The sequence below is a fragment of the Mus musculus genome, chromosome 3, assembly GCF_000001635.26.
Source record: "Mus musculus strain C57BL/6J chromosome 3, GRCm38.p6 C57BL/6J".
NCBI lineage: Eukaryota > Metazoa > Chordata > Mammalia > Rodentia > Muridae > Mus > Mus musculus.
The window spans coordinates 40,869,737-40,885,656 of NC_000069.6; the positions used below are offsets into that span (position 1 = coordinate 40,869,737).

General features: G+C 41.3%; 1 protein-coding gene across 3 annotated transcripts in view; it reads left to right on the plus strand.

Annotated features, from left to right (window-relative positions):
• The first annotated feature begins 1,358 nt into the window (after positions 1-1,358).
• The window catches only part of Abhd18 (abhydrolase domain containing 18), a 67,044-nt gene continuing 52,482 nt past the window's right edge, over positions 1,359-15,920 (plus strand). The window contains exons 1-2 of one of the 3 annotated variants that reach the window (XR_001783694.2): positions 1,359-1,449; positions 5,511-5,648. The gene's annotated coding sequence lies outside the window, so the exon portion shown is untranslated. Of the gene's footprint in view, positions 1,450-5,505; positions 5,649-15,920 lie in introns of those variants that run through there. The other 2 variants (XM_017319591.2, XM_030252629.1) reach the window with 2 other exon arrangements.

A 15,920-nucleotide genomic window follows, 5' to 3' on the forward strand; every position in this document is an offset into this window, starting at 1 on the left:
TACCTTAGTGTGGTGTGTCCACACCCGATTGGCTGCTCTCCCAGAGCCTCACCACCACGCCCCAGGATGGGCAGTGACTTGGCACGAATTTACTCTTGCACCTGGGCACATTACTTGTTTACCAGTTAGGCACAGTGGAGGCTCATGATGGCAATTGCTCACGGCTTTCCACAGAAGGTAAATCCCCAAAAAGCAAGATAGAAACAAACACAAACACGTGGAATGGAAAAAGAAAAACTAAAAAAAAAAAAAAAACATACTGGAGAATTTTTTAAAATGTTAGTATCTATGTCTATATAGAAAGGCTGTACAACCTTGTAAGTATACTGAGTATATTTATTTATACATTTCTGCCGCAGACCCTCTGGGCCCCTGTGTCTGCATGGAACGGGTTCTCTCGAGCAGATGAGCAAAGCGTAGGAATTGACAAACAAGACAAACACACAAGAGAGGTGTTGGATCTGAATGTAATCTCTGATCGAGAATAAGACTATTATATTACAGTGAATTATCAGGAGCTACAAATCACAAATAAGACAAGGTACACTGAAACTTACCAGATACAACAGAAAAGAATTTGCATGAACTAATTAAATGTTTACATTAGGGATAACAAGCCCTGCCTAGGATCAGCCTAATGCCAAGCACGAATTTCACACTTTAGTGTTAATAGCACCAGGGGGTTTTAACTCTTGACAGGCCTCAAGAATAATGTGGTATCATGGAGTTCTAAATTCTTAGGTCTTGTAAAACTTTATCTTGTCTTGAGAATTCCCCATTTATAAGGATAGTATATCAACTTGCTCTTGACGTGGAATGTAGCCTGTAGTAAAGATTTCTATCTCAGTGAGATTCCCAGGCTCTTTCTGCAGATACTGAGTTAATGGCCCTGATTTATAGTAACAGTTAATCAGTTACTGAATAGGTTAGACTCCTTGCTATAATCTGGAATTTTGGAACACTGGGAAAGGCTTTAGCTATGTCAGAATACAATCTTAAAAGGCACTTATTATAGGGTAATGCTTAATAGAGGGCACGTGGATCCATACACTAGACTAATTCGGGAGTGGAAAATTAATTTTATGGGTTAGGGGGATGGCCAAAACTCCAGGAGGAAGTTTCCTTGAAACTATTTCCTCAGAGAAAGCTTCCAGACTTTCATCTGTCAAGCTGACTCCACCAGAGCAGTAGCACATTTCAAATAAGTGAATTATTTGGTTAGTTATTATATCTCAGTAAAGCTATATAAATTTTAAAAAATAGTTAAATTTAAAAATATAAGGACTTGTAAGCAACTTTTGAAGTAACTAGGGAATAGTTACTTGGGATTATATTCAAATTTAACTGTTTTGCTTAAATAATATGTTTGAGATGAGTATATTTAATTATTTTAAAACTTTCTCTTTGACCCATCTTCTTAAATGGCTGCAGGAAGCCCAAGGACCAAGTGTAAGTATATATCACCTTCATTGTCTTCATTTTTGCAGTCTTTAGGACAAATGTTTGGTTGTCTTCAGTTAACCATTTTCTTAGTTGACTTATAAAACTTATTAAGAATATAGGCTTAATTATTCTTGTTTGTTTGTTTGTTTGTTTGTTTTTCTGAGACAGGGTTTCTCTGTGTAGCCCTCCCTACCCCACCCCACCCCCAACCCCGGTTGTCCTGGCTACAGACCAGGTGGCCTCTTACTGACAGATCTGCCTGCCTCTGCTTCCCAAGTGCTGGGATTAAAGGCCTATATGACCACTGACTTTAATTCTTACTGATCATCAGGGCAGCAGAAAAGACTTGGAACTGAACTGCAACCCCCCAGCCAGAATGTTACAGAGTTTTCAAGCTCAACACCCATGTATTGTTCTTTCACAGTCAGGAACAGTCATCTTGTTTTTGGCAACAAAGAAGAATAAGGAGGAAGTTAGCTACCTATCTGGAAAGCTCCCCTACAGCCTGGGACCTTGAACTTAATTTTACCTTATGATCAAAATAGAGTCTGTAAACAAAATGGCAGGACTTTAGATAAGTCTCATTTGTTTGATCCCAACAATATTCAAATAAGGACAAAGCCTTGCCCTTTTCATGAAGGAAAACCAATGAAGTCAATCTACCAACAGGTTCTTGGCAGGTCACCAAAGAGAATGGTGCCATATTGGGGCACATAACTACCATCTATTCCTTAAACAATGCCTTATCCAGTCATGGTATTCCACACAGCATTGCATCTGCACGAAACTCACTTCATAGTGTGACAGTGGAGTGGCCCATGATCATGGAACACACTCATCTTACTGTGTTCCTGGCTTGATAGAACAGTGGAATGGCCTTTTGAAGAACATTACAAGAGGGTTGGGCAGGTTTTCCAGAGGGAAGTATATGCTTTGAATCAGCACCCAGTGTTCCTTGTTTACTGTGAGGACTAGATTAGGATGAACTCTGAAACTATGTGAAAGCTATAATTCAAGCTAAATAGTTCTAGAATTTTCAGTCTGCCGGGTGTGGTGGCACACACCTATAATCCCAGCACTTGGGAGGCAGAGGCAGGCGAATTTCTGAGTTCGAGGCCAGGCTGGTCTATAGAGTGAGTTCCAGGACAGCTAGGCTACACGGAGAAACTTTGTCTCGAAAGAAAAGAAAAAAAAAAGTAATTTTCAGTCTGGAGCCAAACCCTGAAATCAAATATAGGTGCTATTTTTTGCTTATCCATAAATTACTTAAAAAACAAAGAGTTTTCCAGGGAGTGGTGGCTCACACCTTTAATCCCATCTCTCAGGAAGCAGAGGCAGGCAGATCTCTGTGGCCAGCCTGGTCTACAGAACAAGCTCCAGGACAGCAAAAGCTATATTTAAAAAAAACAAAACAAAAACAAAAACAAAAAAACCCCTTCCTCTCTGGAACCAAAAGAAAAGAGTTTATTTGGACTAAAAAGCAGCAATCTGAGTTAGTAAAAGACAGACTGAGGTTGGGATGATAACTTGTCATTTACTGATTATATAACCTGCCCTCTTTAGTTCTGCTTACCTCCTTCATAGAGCAGAGATAAAAAAAAACATTCATCCTGTTGAGTGTGCTGAAACATGCCTTTAATCCCAGAACTCAGGAGACAGAGGCAGGTGGATATCTGAGTTCAGGGGCAGCCAAGGTTACACAGAGAAACCTTGTGTCAAAAAACAAACAAACAGAAAACATTGTTTCTTATATATTATGCACTCAAGAAATGTGGTGGTTGGAGTGGAGCTGCAGTCAGTGTAGACAAGCCAGTCCCCTCCCCTCACCCCCCCCATCCCTCTCCCAAGCCCTCTTCCGACACCCCACACTTGATCCATAGTCCTGAAAACCAGTAGTCCAGTTTGTTTGTTTGTTTGTTTTAGAGTATTCAGCAGGAGTACAAACAGCTTGCAGTTTAAATCTCTTAATCAGTTTACTGCTCTTGCTTGCTTTGGTTATGGTCAGGGAGGTGGGAACTGAATGAGATGCCTCACTCAGGAGTCCACACTGGCCTACTTGAACCTCCCACGTGATGGGATTACAGCCATGGATTGTCTTGTCGTGCTTCTCTCCTTTAAAAACTCATCTTAAGTCTGTTTACATCCAAAGTAAGTAAACAAAGACTACAAAAGAAAATAGATGGACCAGGTCCACCCTAAATACCCTTGTCTCAGAGCCTCACACACTAGTGTATTCTACTAAGAGAACTGGGCGGTAACAGGAAGCAGAACCTCAGAATTTGTCATTTCCATGCAAGGCCAAAATAAATTTTGTACTGAGAGATAGAAAACTAACTTAAGAACAGAAAACAAAGAAAGTGGGGTCTTTTCAAATGGAATGTGATCAATTTTGATGGAGGAGAGCATACGGTTTGTTCTTGTTAACATTATTGAAACAGGGCTTCACTGTGGAGCCCAGCCTGGCGGGAACCCTGCTCCTGCTTCAGCGGTCCAATGAAATCTTGTCAAAATGCTCACAAATGCACGTAATGATTATTTAGTTGATGCCTCTTACATTAGTTCTGTGAGGAGATAGCAGTTTGGAATCAGAACCTCAGCCAACCTACAGTTTAACACCTGCTATCTACCAAGCCTCTGGTTGCAGAGACCAAGCTTCTCTTTAGGAGAATTCCCCTGAGGCAGGGCACAGTGGCCCTTCTGTAATGCCAGCACCTGTGAAGCAAAGGTTAGTGGGTCAGAAGTTCAGACATCCTGAGCTATAATAGACCAAAAAATTAATAATAGGCTGAGCAGTGGTGGTGCTCACGTTTAATCCCAGCACTTCGGAGGCAGAGCCAGAGCCAGGCAGATTTCTGTAGCCAGGGCTACACAGAGAAACCCTGTATCGAAAAACAAACAAACAAACAAAAATTTATAATAGAAAATTTTAGGTATGTTGCTTTTTATTTAAATTAATTTAGTCAGGTTTCATGCCACATACCTGTAATCCCAGCACTAAGACTAAGGCAGGTAGATATAGAATTTGAGGTCAGTCTGGCATACATGGCAAGGCCTAGTCTCAAAAATAATGGATTAAAACATGCTTTTGTAGTCAGGCACAGAAGCACATAAATGAAATTTCAGCACGTAGGAGGCAGAGGCAGGAAGATCTCAGATTTCAGGGATACATATGAGTTCTCTGCTAGCTCAAGCTACATTCCTCTCAGGAGAAAAAATAAAGTGTAATTGTGTGCCAGTGAAAATGGCTCAACTGATTAAAAACAAAACAAAAAAGCGAAACAATTGTTATTTTGTCTTTTTTTCTTTTTCCCAGTGGCAAGAGGGATGTTAGTGGTTTGAGACAGGGTTTCTCTGTATAGCCCTGGCTGTCCTGGAGCTCACATTGTAGACCAGACTGGCCTCAAACTCAGAGGCTAGCCTGCCTCAGCCTCCACCTCCCAAATGCTGGGATTAAAGGTATAGCCCAGTTTTATTAAAAATATAAATGTTAGCCAGCCATGGTGTTTTATGCCTTTAATCCCAGCTTTTAGGAGGCAGTGACTGATGGATCTGAGTTCCAGGCCAGTCTGGTCTACAAAGTGAGTTCTAGGACAGCTGGGGCTACACAGAGAAACCCTGTCTAAAAAAGAAAAATCAATACACTTTAGGGGTTGGAGAGATGACTCAGCAATTAAGAGCACTAAGTACTCTTCCAGAGAACCCAGGTTCAAATCCCCGCACCTACATGGCAGCTTATAACTGTTGTAACTCCAAGGTCTGACATGTTCACACAGTTATACATGCAGACAAAGCACCAATGCACATAAAATAAAAAATATTTGGATAGAGAGATGGCTCAAGCGGTTAAGGGCACTGGCTGCTCTTCCAGAGGTCCTGAGTTCAATTCCAAGCAACCACATGGTAGATTATAATTATTGATAATGAATTCTGATGCCCTCTTCTGATATGCAGCTGTATGTGCAGATAGAGCCCTCATAAAAAAAATAGATCTTTCAATAAATAAATGAATTTTTAAAAAATGTAAATGCATGAAAGAAATAATTTTCTATTTTGTTTTACGAGGCTAGAGATCCAGCTTAAAAGATGTGTCAGACCTACTTGTGATGGGAGGCGCTCTTATTCTTGAGTCTGCAGCTCTCTTGCACTGGCTGGAGAGGGAAAGTTATGGACCTCTTGGGATGACTGGAATATCCATGGGAGGACATGTGAGTTTCTAAAGCTTTTATTTCACTACCATCATGTTTATAAATAGGAGTAACTTTAATTGTACTTGAAGCATGAATTTAATGTCAGTGAAAGTAGGAAGTAGACAGTTCCAATAGGAAGTAACGTAACTTTGTGTAATTTATATAGACAAACATATATTGTACTACTTCAGGTGTAGCTCAGATTTTGGATTTCATGTTTTATTAAAAGTCGATTAAATCATCAATGGGAGGAGAGGCCCTTGGTCCTGTGAAGGCTCTATGCCCTAGTATAGGGGAATTCCAGGGACAGGAAGTGGGAGTGGGTGGGTTGGTGACCAGGGGGAGGGGGGAGGGGATAGGGAGTTTTCGAAGGGGAAACTAGGAAAGGGCAATAAAGAAAATAATAATTTTTTTTTAATTGATTATAGCTAGGCAGTGGTGTACACCTTAAATCTCAGGATTTGGGAGGTAGAGGAGGGGAGATCTTTGAATTCAAGTTCAGCCTTACTCCAGAGTGAGTTCCAAGAAATGGAGAGACTTTGCCTGAATTTCAGCTGTAATGCTTACCTTACCCAGCTTTACACAGAGCAAGAAATACTAATGAATATCATGGTCCCTTCCATGCTACCACACAACAGGTGTAAGATTTTGACTGAACAAACACATAACTGTGTTGTCTTGGATACGATGTAGCTAGGCTAGGGGTGCACATCTGTAATCCCAGCAACTGGGTGGCTGAGGTCAGCCTGGGCTGCACAGAGTTCTAGGCCAGCCTAAGGTCTATAGTGAAACCTTGTCTCAAAACCAACCCCCAACAACAAAACAAGAATCAAAAGAAAACATGCCACCCACAGGACTAAAGACACAGTTCTAGATAATGTAAAATGACATTACAAATCCAAGATTTTATCAAATAGTAGGCAGCTGCACATTAATGGCAGACTGCCATGCTATAAGGAAATGTGCCCCAAACTGCATAGGTATGTAATACAGAAACTGAATAAGTGCACTAAGAATTTAAGTAAAATACTTTTGGCTGGAGAGGGCTCAGGGGTTAGGCATTCACAGTGCTCTCTTGTAACACAATTGAGCTCAGTTCCTAGCACCCACTTCAGACACCTCACAGGCAAGGTAGCTCCAGCTCTGGGCAATTCAGTGCCATCTACTGGCCTCTGAGGTTACTCACACTTACAAATTTTCACAGACATACATAATAAAATAAAAGTTTTAAAAATGTATCAAGCATTTATTTTTAGAAAAGACTCTGCTAGGACCCACAGACATTTAAAATATCATTTACTGCTTCTAATGCAAAAAAAAAAGCTTATTATAATTGGTGGGGAAAGATAGAACCAATACAATAGGGCAAGCAAAGGCCAAAAATAGAAAAGGATGCATTCAAGAAGCCTGAGAGGGCTCCACACTACACATAGCACTTAATGTGTGCCCTGAGGGTGAAGACTAGTGAACATGCACATAACAGAAGGATCATGGACAGAGGCAGAATTTGCTGAACCAGGGATGTGAGACTGGGAAAGGATGACACAGGGGAGACATGGCTATGAACAGGAGGAAGAATGTGACCTAACATACACAAACACACATACATGCACAGTTACCTGCTCCAAATCCCACCAATCCACGAGCAATCAACATGTAGTATTTATTATGAGCAGCTGGCACATGGACATACACATATAGGCAGTTGGCTGCCACCGAAATAGAGATGGAGACGATAAGAGGTTCTTTTCTCGGCCTATAATTAGACCATAAGCCAAATAGAGGTGAAGCTACCATTTGGCCAAGACTATATGAAGCAATAACCCAGCCCAAAAAACTTGCATCAGCTGTCTGATCAATCTGCAGAGAGAAGTAAATGCTTTGAGAGTCATTACACAACAGCAGGCTTAGCTTCTGGCAGTCACAAACATTCCAAGGCAGATTTCTACATGTACGTAAGTCTCAGAAACAAGTAACTAAGTGCCTGGGAACATGGCTGCTAGGTCACTTGGTAAAACTATAATTACTTGTGGCGAATACCCAGGCTGTATTGTAGAGTGGCTGAACCACCTGAGTTCCTACCAGAACGGTTGTGGGTTAGTATTTCTGTGGAGGACTAATGATACAGAGATGAAGTGATGTCAACCCTTCACATCCTCAGAACTGACTCCAGGACACCAGAATGAGTGCATGCATAAGCCTTTTACATAGAACATGTTTGCAAACCAACCATACATCCTCTATGGGTGTAAGTCATCTCTGATCACTTATAATGCCTACTACAATGCAAATTCTGTAAACATAGCTGCCACTCAGTACGTTCAAGGAGAGATATTTCCAAACCATGGTTTCTTAAATCCTTTGGATACAGCTTCAGGATGAGGAGGAACAGCACACGTTTTCTGGCCCAAACTGGGTAATGGCAACCAGAGACAGCGTTCTGGAGGACATGAGAAATGAAGAGATGTGAAGGGTGAGCCAAAAGGTAGAAAGGAGAAAGGGGAGGAGAGAGGAAGGAAAGCACAGGAAGGAAGGAAGGAAGGAAGGAAGGAAGGAAGGAAGGAAGGAAGGAAGGAAGGAGAGAGAGAGAAGGAGCTGGTAAGGAGCTAAGATGACTGTGTGCAGCCCTGCAGAGCCTGGGCCACTGAAGTAAGTTAAACACATTGCTGTCTGCTTATCTGCCATAGGCCAAAGCCTAACACACATGGATCTCTGCAAAATCAGCAAGCAAAGAGTGAGCTGATAGAGATACAGAGAATTTACAGCTAAGTAATCAGCGTTAAGAGGCTAAGAGTTCCAGGTGAGGAGAGGACGGTGTAAGCTCTGACCTTCACACACGAAGAACGAGACTGAACCAAACACAGACACTTTTCTTGTCACTGTTCTAGGACAGAGAAGTTAGCAACTACATAATGTTGGCATTGTCCTAGACATCGTATGCAATTTAGAGATGACTGCAGCATACATCTGAATGTGCATACCTTTTATGCAAATACTACATTCTTGTGCTCGCCTGACTGGCTAGCAAAGCAGACGCCACACCAGGATCCTTCTGCACACGTTTATTGGGAGAGCTTGATTGCAGAGGCGAAAAGACCCTGAGCCCAGAACTGGTGCTTCTTATATAGGCCTAGGAGAGGCATGTCTCACACCCGGATTGTTATGCTTACTATCTCATTTGCATGTCTCACAACTGATTGGTTAACATACCTCATTTGCATGTCTCTCATCTGATTGGTTATTTCTCAAAACCTCATCTTGGCAAAAAACTTTATCGCATATGTACACATTGGGTGTCTACCCAAACATATGCGTGGTGGCTTCCCACATCTCCCCCTTTTTGTTTTAATAAAATGAGACTGGACTAGGCCTGTGCAATTATGTCCATCTGCAGGGGCTCCTGTTTTAGGTCGTTCCTCTAATGTCACAGCCTTACCTGTCATAGGGTAACCCTATTGCCACCGGCCCGTGTCTTAGGTTGGTCTGTGCATGAGGAAAGTTGCCTTTTTCTGGATACCACAGTGCTGTGTGACAGTAACTACTAGATGACCTAGGGCGAACTCTACTAAAGAGGCCAGCCAAGTTTTAAAAATGAATTAGTGGTGAAATCATGATCACCGTATTGAGTGCAATGAGGAAACCTCAGCGATGTGCAAGGGCTGATCAATGATCGTTGAGTCTCTCTCATCCCAGTTCAATGGATCCATAAATCCGTGGGGTGCAAGAGCAGAGAACTCAGATGCCGACTAATTCTTGAGCATAGATAACCAAACTTCAGGGGAGGCGCCGTTTTCAATAGCTAAAAGTGCCTGAGTTATAATTACCTTGTCACATTTTTGTCGGGTTCTGAATTTGCAAACCAACCAGTGCATGAACGCCAGTCCACAGCATATGGCAGCACCAAACAAAATCACTCCTACCCATTCCTTAAAGTAAGAAAATGCAGAGATAAGCCTAGAGGTAAAGTCTCCAAGGGTCACTGGTTCCACTCAGGTTCCATTAAGGTTCAGGATCTGTATCTGCAGCCTCGTCTGCAACCTTTCCAGCTCCTTCGACCAGTTCCCCTTCAGATAATTCAATAGGTCTGTACTTTTAATAAAAGAATTTTTAATATACCTATTGGGAGTAATGCACACATGCGTAGTTGATGCCACACAACTCATTTATATGACATCCATCAACTGTTCCATGTTATGCTGTAAAATATCCACTCTCTGATTCACTAACATTAACCCTGAGGTGATATGAGAATCCACCCTTTGCAGGGTAAGCAATGCCTCAGACGATTTTTCTGCTATCTGACTTATGGTGTCAGCAGTATTAATTTGATGGGCCATAGCAGTTCTTGCGGTAACTGCTGATGCCACGGACACCACAATGGCTGTAACAATGGCAGCTGTGATTCTAAAACCTCTCTTTTGCTGAACAAGACTCATTATTGGGAACTTCTCTGGATCTGCCTCAACAGGCACAGGGACAAAGGTTGGTAGATGTACCACTAAGGCTAAAAATTTGGTACCATTCCAGCATTGTGTCAAAAAACAACTGGCATTTGTACAATCTAACCATTCTGTATTATTTTGAAATTCAGCCAATATAAAGAAAAATGGAGGATTGACACAAACTTCTACTGGAAAAGTAGTCATATTTCTGATAACCCTATTAGTTGTCATATTATCTAAATGAGCAGAGGTATTGAAAAGTGTGGCAGAGACATTCAATATCTCATGAAAGGTTCCAGTCAGCAATGCAAAGGCTGACAAACTGGTACTAGCATCTGCCTCATTACTTAAAATCCATTGGTAATATGGCCAAATATTTTCTTTCCCTGTAGCATCTCCTTTATCATTCATTACAGCAAAATCTAATGGAGGTGACAAAACAAAACCCTTTGCTATTTCTTTCCGAGGAAAAATTTTTGATTGACAGGGTGAAAAAAACTATAGGAAATGCGAGGTCCGGATGACACCAAGGCATGCTGCGTATAGCAGTAGCATTGCCAACAGACCATCGTGATCATTTGGGAATAGTCACCTTTCCCTTTATCATAATAGTGGTGATGTTTATAGGTGAAGTTACATTATTTCCAACATCACCTGAGCCTGATTGCGCTCCTTGAACAACTTGCGTTAAAGCATTAAACAATACTCCAGAGCTCACCTTATTTTGGCTAATGGGATCTGCCCAATTAAAGATAATCTTTTTCTTTAAAAATATACAGGGTGTAAAAGGTTTATCCACATTATGCACAAAGCATAGTGTATAATTTAAATGAAAACTAGTACTATTATACACCCGTGGCTCTTGAGGAGTTTGTCGTGCACAAGGCGCATCCAAAAAACATTCCGTTGCAAAAAACAAAGGCAAGGTAGAAGAATTGGAATGTACCAGTAAAGGTACTGGCCATGATCTTACTATGGCCTACAAAGGTATACTTATCCCGGTCTCAATCATCAGGAGTAAGAATAGCAGGATCATCTTGAGGTTCATCTTGCTCTTTCACGGTCCTTGTCAGTCGTGTTGGGACCCAAAGTGGATTTTCTTCACCCTGCGGAAAAACACAAATAGCTCCCCGGGATCTGATTAATATAGGATCCGGGCCATACCATTTATTATCAAGGACATTTTTCCATTTGAACATTTCATTGGGCGATTGAGGCCATTGTCTGTGCCTTTCAGCTGGTGATCTTCCAGCATCATCCAATTTTAAAAAATTAAGAGTAAATATTGTAAGGGATAGAGCCATTTTTGGCGTCATAGCCTCTATTCCCCCTTTTTGTTTTTGCAAATATTGTTTCAAAGTATGATTGGCTCTTTCAATGATGCCTTGGCCCTGTGGATTATAGGGCAACCCAGTAATATGTTTCATTTGCATTTGTTTGCAAAATTGGCTAAATTTAGAAGAAGTATATGCAGGACCATTATCTGTCTTTAGCACTAGGGGCTTGCCCCATGCAGCCCAAGCCTCTAAGCAGTGGGATATGACATATGAACTGCCTTTTCCCCTGTCAATGGAGAGGCATGTAGGACACCAGAACTGGTATCGATGGACACATGTACATATTGTAATTTCCCAAAAGCTGGGATATGCGTGACGTCCATTTGCCAAACATCTAGGGGTCTCAATCCGCGAGGATTAACGCCCACGGAATGTGCATTAATAAATTCTACACATTTACCACACTGTAGGACAATATCTCGAGCTTCTGTTCATGTGAGCTTAAACTTTTGTCGTAATGTAGAAGCAGGGACATGATAAAGTTGATGAAAATTCTTTGCATTTTCTATAGAACTTTGTGATAGGAAAACCATATCTCTGGTGGCTGAATCAGCAATTGCATTTCCCTTAACCATATGTACAGGCTAGTTTTATGTCAACTTGACACAGCTGGAGTTACCACAGAGAAAGGAGCTTCAGTTGAGGAAATGCCTCCATGAGATACAGCTGTAAGGCATTTTCTCAATTAGTGATCAAGGGGGAAAGGCCCCTTGTGGGTGGGACCATCTCTGGACTGGCAGTCTTGGGTTCTATAAGAGAGCAGGCTGATCAAGCCAGGAAAAGCAAGCCAGTAAGGAACATCCCTCCATGGCTTCTGCATCAGCTCCTGCTTTCTGACTTGCTTGAGTTCCAGTCCTGACTTCCTTTGGTGATGAACAGCAACATGGAAGTGTAAGCCAAATAAACCCTTTCCTCCCCAACTTGTGTCTTGGTCATGATGTTTGTGCAGGAATAGAAACCCTGACTAAGACACCATAGGTCCAGGTAATGATGTATGTGCTCTAATATGTTGAATATAAAAGGGGTGCTCACACATCAAAATACAATTGTGTATTTTAATCAAAATTTGAGATACTGGACTAGACTGCTTAAAATTTCCGGCAGTCTCTAACGCTAGTACAGTATTAACCACATAGACAGAATCAGAGATAATATTTATGGGCATAAGAAATCTTTTAAAAACTTCTAAAACCACCAAACATTCTACTAATTGAGGGGCTCCTGGTGTAAATTGCAACCTTACAGCCTTTTCATTGATTACGTAACTTCTAATTCCTGTTTTGGATCCATCGGTATAAATATCAATGGCTCCCTTTATAGGAGTATTAGCCGTTACCTTTGGAAATATTACTGGATGCAATAACATAAAATGTAATAAAGGATGTTTAGGATAATGATTATCAATTAAACCAGAATAACTGCATCTAAGAATGGCCCATTCATCTATAGTAGCACACAATATTTGCATTTGTGCGGCAGTATATGGAATAATTATGCTATCAGGCATTTTTCCAAAGTGAGTAATTGTAGTTTTTACACCTTTATGGGCCATATTTGCCACCATGGTGGGATAATGCTCTATAGTCTTATTAAGGGATATATGTGGATGTATCCATACTAAAGGACCATCTTGCCATAACACAGCAGTTGGCAAATTTATGGTGCGTAATATGCATAGGCACAAAGGTTCTTGCTCATTTATACTATTTAACTGTGCTGTTTGGATCGCTTTTTCTACCTTCCTAAGAACATCAGAAGCCTCAGGTGTTAATTGTCTCAATGAGGTAATATGTGATTCTTCTAAAATTTGAAATAAAGGTTCTAATTCTGAAGTAGGATCCTTAAATAAGATCTAAAATCCAATTTATATCTCCTAATAATTTTTGAAAATCATTTAGTGTCTTTAGATGATCTTTTCTTATACTAATCTTTTGTGGGGTGACACACTGTAAAGTAATAGTGGCTCCTAAAAAATGACTAACATTGGACTGCTGTACTTTTTCTGGTGCAATAATCAAGCCAGTATTTTTTAAAGTTTCATTAAGCAAGCCATAAGCTCGCTGTATACTTTCTTCTTCAGGTCCACAAATCACAATATCATCCATGTAATGACAAATTTTTAAGGAGGGGAAACCATCCCTAACCGGTTGCAAAGCTTTTCCTACATATAACTGACATATGGTAGGGCTATTTGCCATTCCTTGGGGTAATACCCGCCATTGATATCTTCTATCAGGCTCCATATGATTAATAGAAGGCAGGGTAAATGCAAATCTAGGTTTATCTTTCTTATTTAATGGAATGGAAAAGAAACAATCTTTAATGTCTACTACTATAATTCTCCAATCCTTAGGTAGAGCTGAGAGTAGGGGGAGTCCTCTTTGTACAGGACCCACAACTTGCATTTGTGCATTAATGGCTCTTAGATCATGTAACAATCTCCATTTACCTGACTTCTTCTTTACAACAAAAATAGGGGTGTTCCAGGGTGATTGCGTGGGTTCTACATGCCCCAGGTCTAATTGTTCTTGTACTAATTCTTTAGCTGCTTTTAACTTCTCAGAGTGTAAAGGCCACTGAGGCACCCACACCGTGTCCTCCGTACACCATGGAATGGGCAAAGGCTCCTCAGCGGCCCCTAGAAAAAACCCAGCCCTTTCTTGTCTGCTTTTTCTGTGGCTTTAACTGGTGAAATTCTATCTTGTAAGTTTTTTCCAAGACCTAGTCCAGGTATGTATCCCATTCCTTTCATCATTTCCTTGCTTTTCTGAGAATAGTCATTAGTCAGTATAAAGTTCATGGCTGACAACACATCTCTTCCCCATAAGTTTACAGGTAAAGGGAGTACATAAGGTTGAAAAAGCCCTGTCCTTCCTTCTTTATCTTTCCATTGTAAGGATTTTGCACTTCTAGTTGGGGTAGCCTCATATCCTAATCCTTGTAAGCTATGTGACGATTGATTAACAGGCCAAGAAGCAGGCCACCAATTACTGGATATAATGCTTTTATCTTCTCCTGTATCCATTATACCTTGAAAGGTTTTTCCTTCTATTTGTAATTGTAAAGTGGGACGATTATCCAAATCTAAAGATATGTAGGCCACATTAGTTCCTGTAGAACCAAGTCCCTTATCTCCTCGGGAATCCTGGCTACTAGGGAACATGTTATGCAAACTAGGAAGAATCAGTAATTGAGCAATGCGATCTCCAGGAGAAATGGCTACAATACCTCGGGGTGCAGAACACATAATCTTAACTTGTCCCTCATAGTCTGAGTCTATAACTCCAGGATGTATCATCAATCCTTTCAAAGCAGAAGAGGACCTACCCAACAGTAGGCCCACTGTATCCTTCAGTAAGGGACCTCTAAAATCTGATGAAATAGGCTGGCACCCCATTTGAGGTGTAAGAATTACTCTGGAGGTGGCACAGATGTCCAATCCTGCTGAACCCGGAGTGGCTCTCCTCGGTCTCTGGGTGGCCTCATGGACACTGTGGTCTGGAATGCCCCATACATTTGGGGGCCCTGGGGACAGGGGCCCCTCACTCCGTTTTATGGCTGTTGCACTTTAAACTGAGGTATTGGCCTTCCTTTTATATCTCTGACTGATCTACATTCATTTGCCCAATGTCTTCCTTTCCCACATTTTGGGCAAATACCTGGTACTTTCTTTTCAAACCTACTCTTTCTACTCTTTGTACACTGCTTTTGCCTATGACCTGTTTGTCCACAATTATAGCAGGTTATTTCTTCTGTTTGCGCCATCAAAACTGCGGCAGCCAGCCCTGCATTTGAAAGGGGTCCTCCGATTTCTCTACAGGCTTTCATCCATGCTCGTAGTCCTTTCCCTTTCCATGGCGTGATAGCATTTCTGCATTCGTTGGTACATTGTTCAATTAATGGTATTGCGGCCTCAGAATCACCAAATATGCATCCTGTCGCTTCCATCATGCGAGCCACAAATTCAGAGAACAGCTCATTAATTCCCTGAATAATTTTTGTCAAGTTACCAGATACCTCTCCTCAATTAGGCAATGCTTTCCAAGCTTTCACCGCTGCCTGATTGATTTGATCATAGATAGACCTGCACTGGGTATGCTAATTGATTGTTTGTCCATATACCCTGACCTGTAAGCATTTCAAAGCTCCATGCTTGTTGCCCTGCAGTAGCATTAGCACGGGCCTGACTCAAACACAGATCATGCCATATAGACTTCCAATCTAGATACTGTTCCATCTTAAGACATGCCTTTACCACACTCATCCAATCAAAAGGAGTCATGGCATTGTGAGCCAGTCTATCAATTTGGGACTGAGTAAATGAGGCATTGACTCCATAGGTCCTTACTGACTCTGCTCTTTCACTTCCTTATGGATATTGGCTCATAATATCGCTGTTGAGCTTGATCCTGAAAAACAGGAAAAGCCTGACATATTTTTCACAACCCTCTAGGAGTGCAAAAAGATGGCCATTGCCAATTGCTTTCTTATCTGTATAAGGCGGAGGAGGT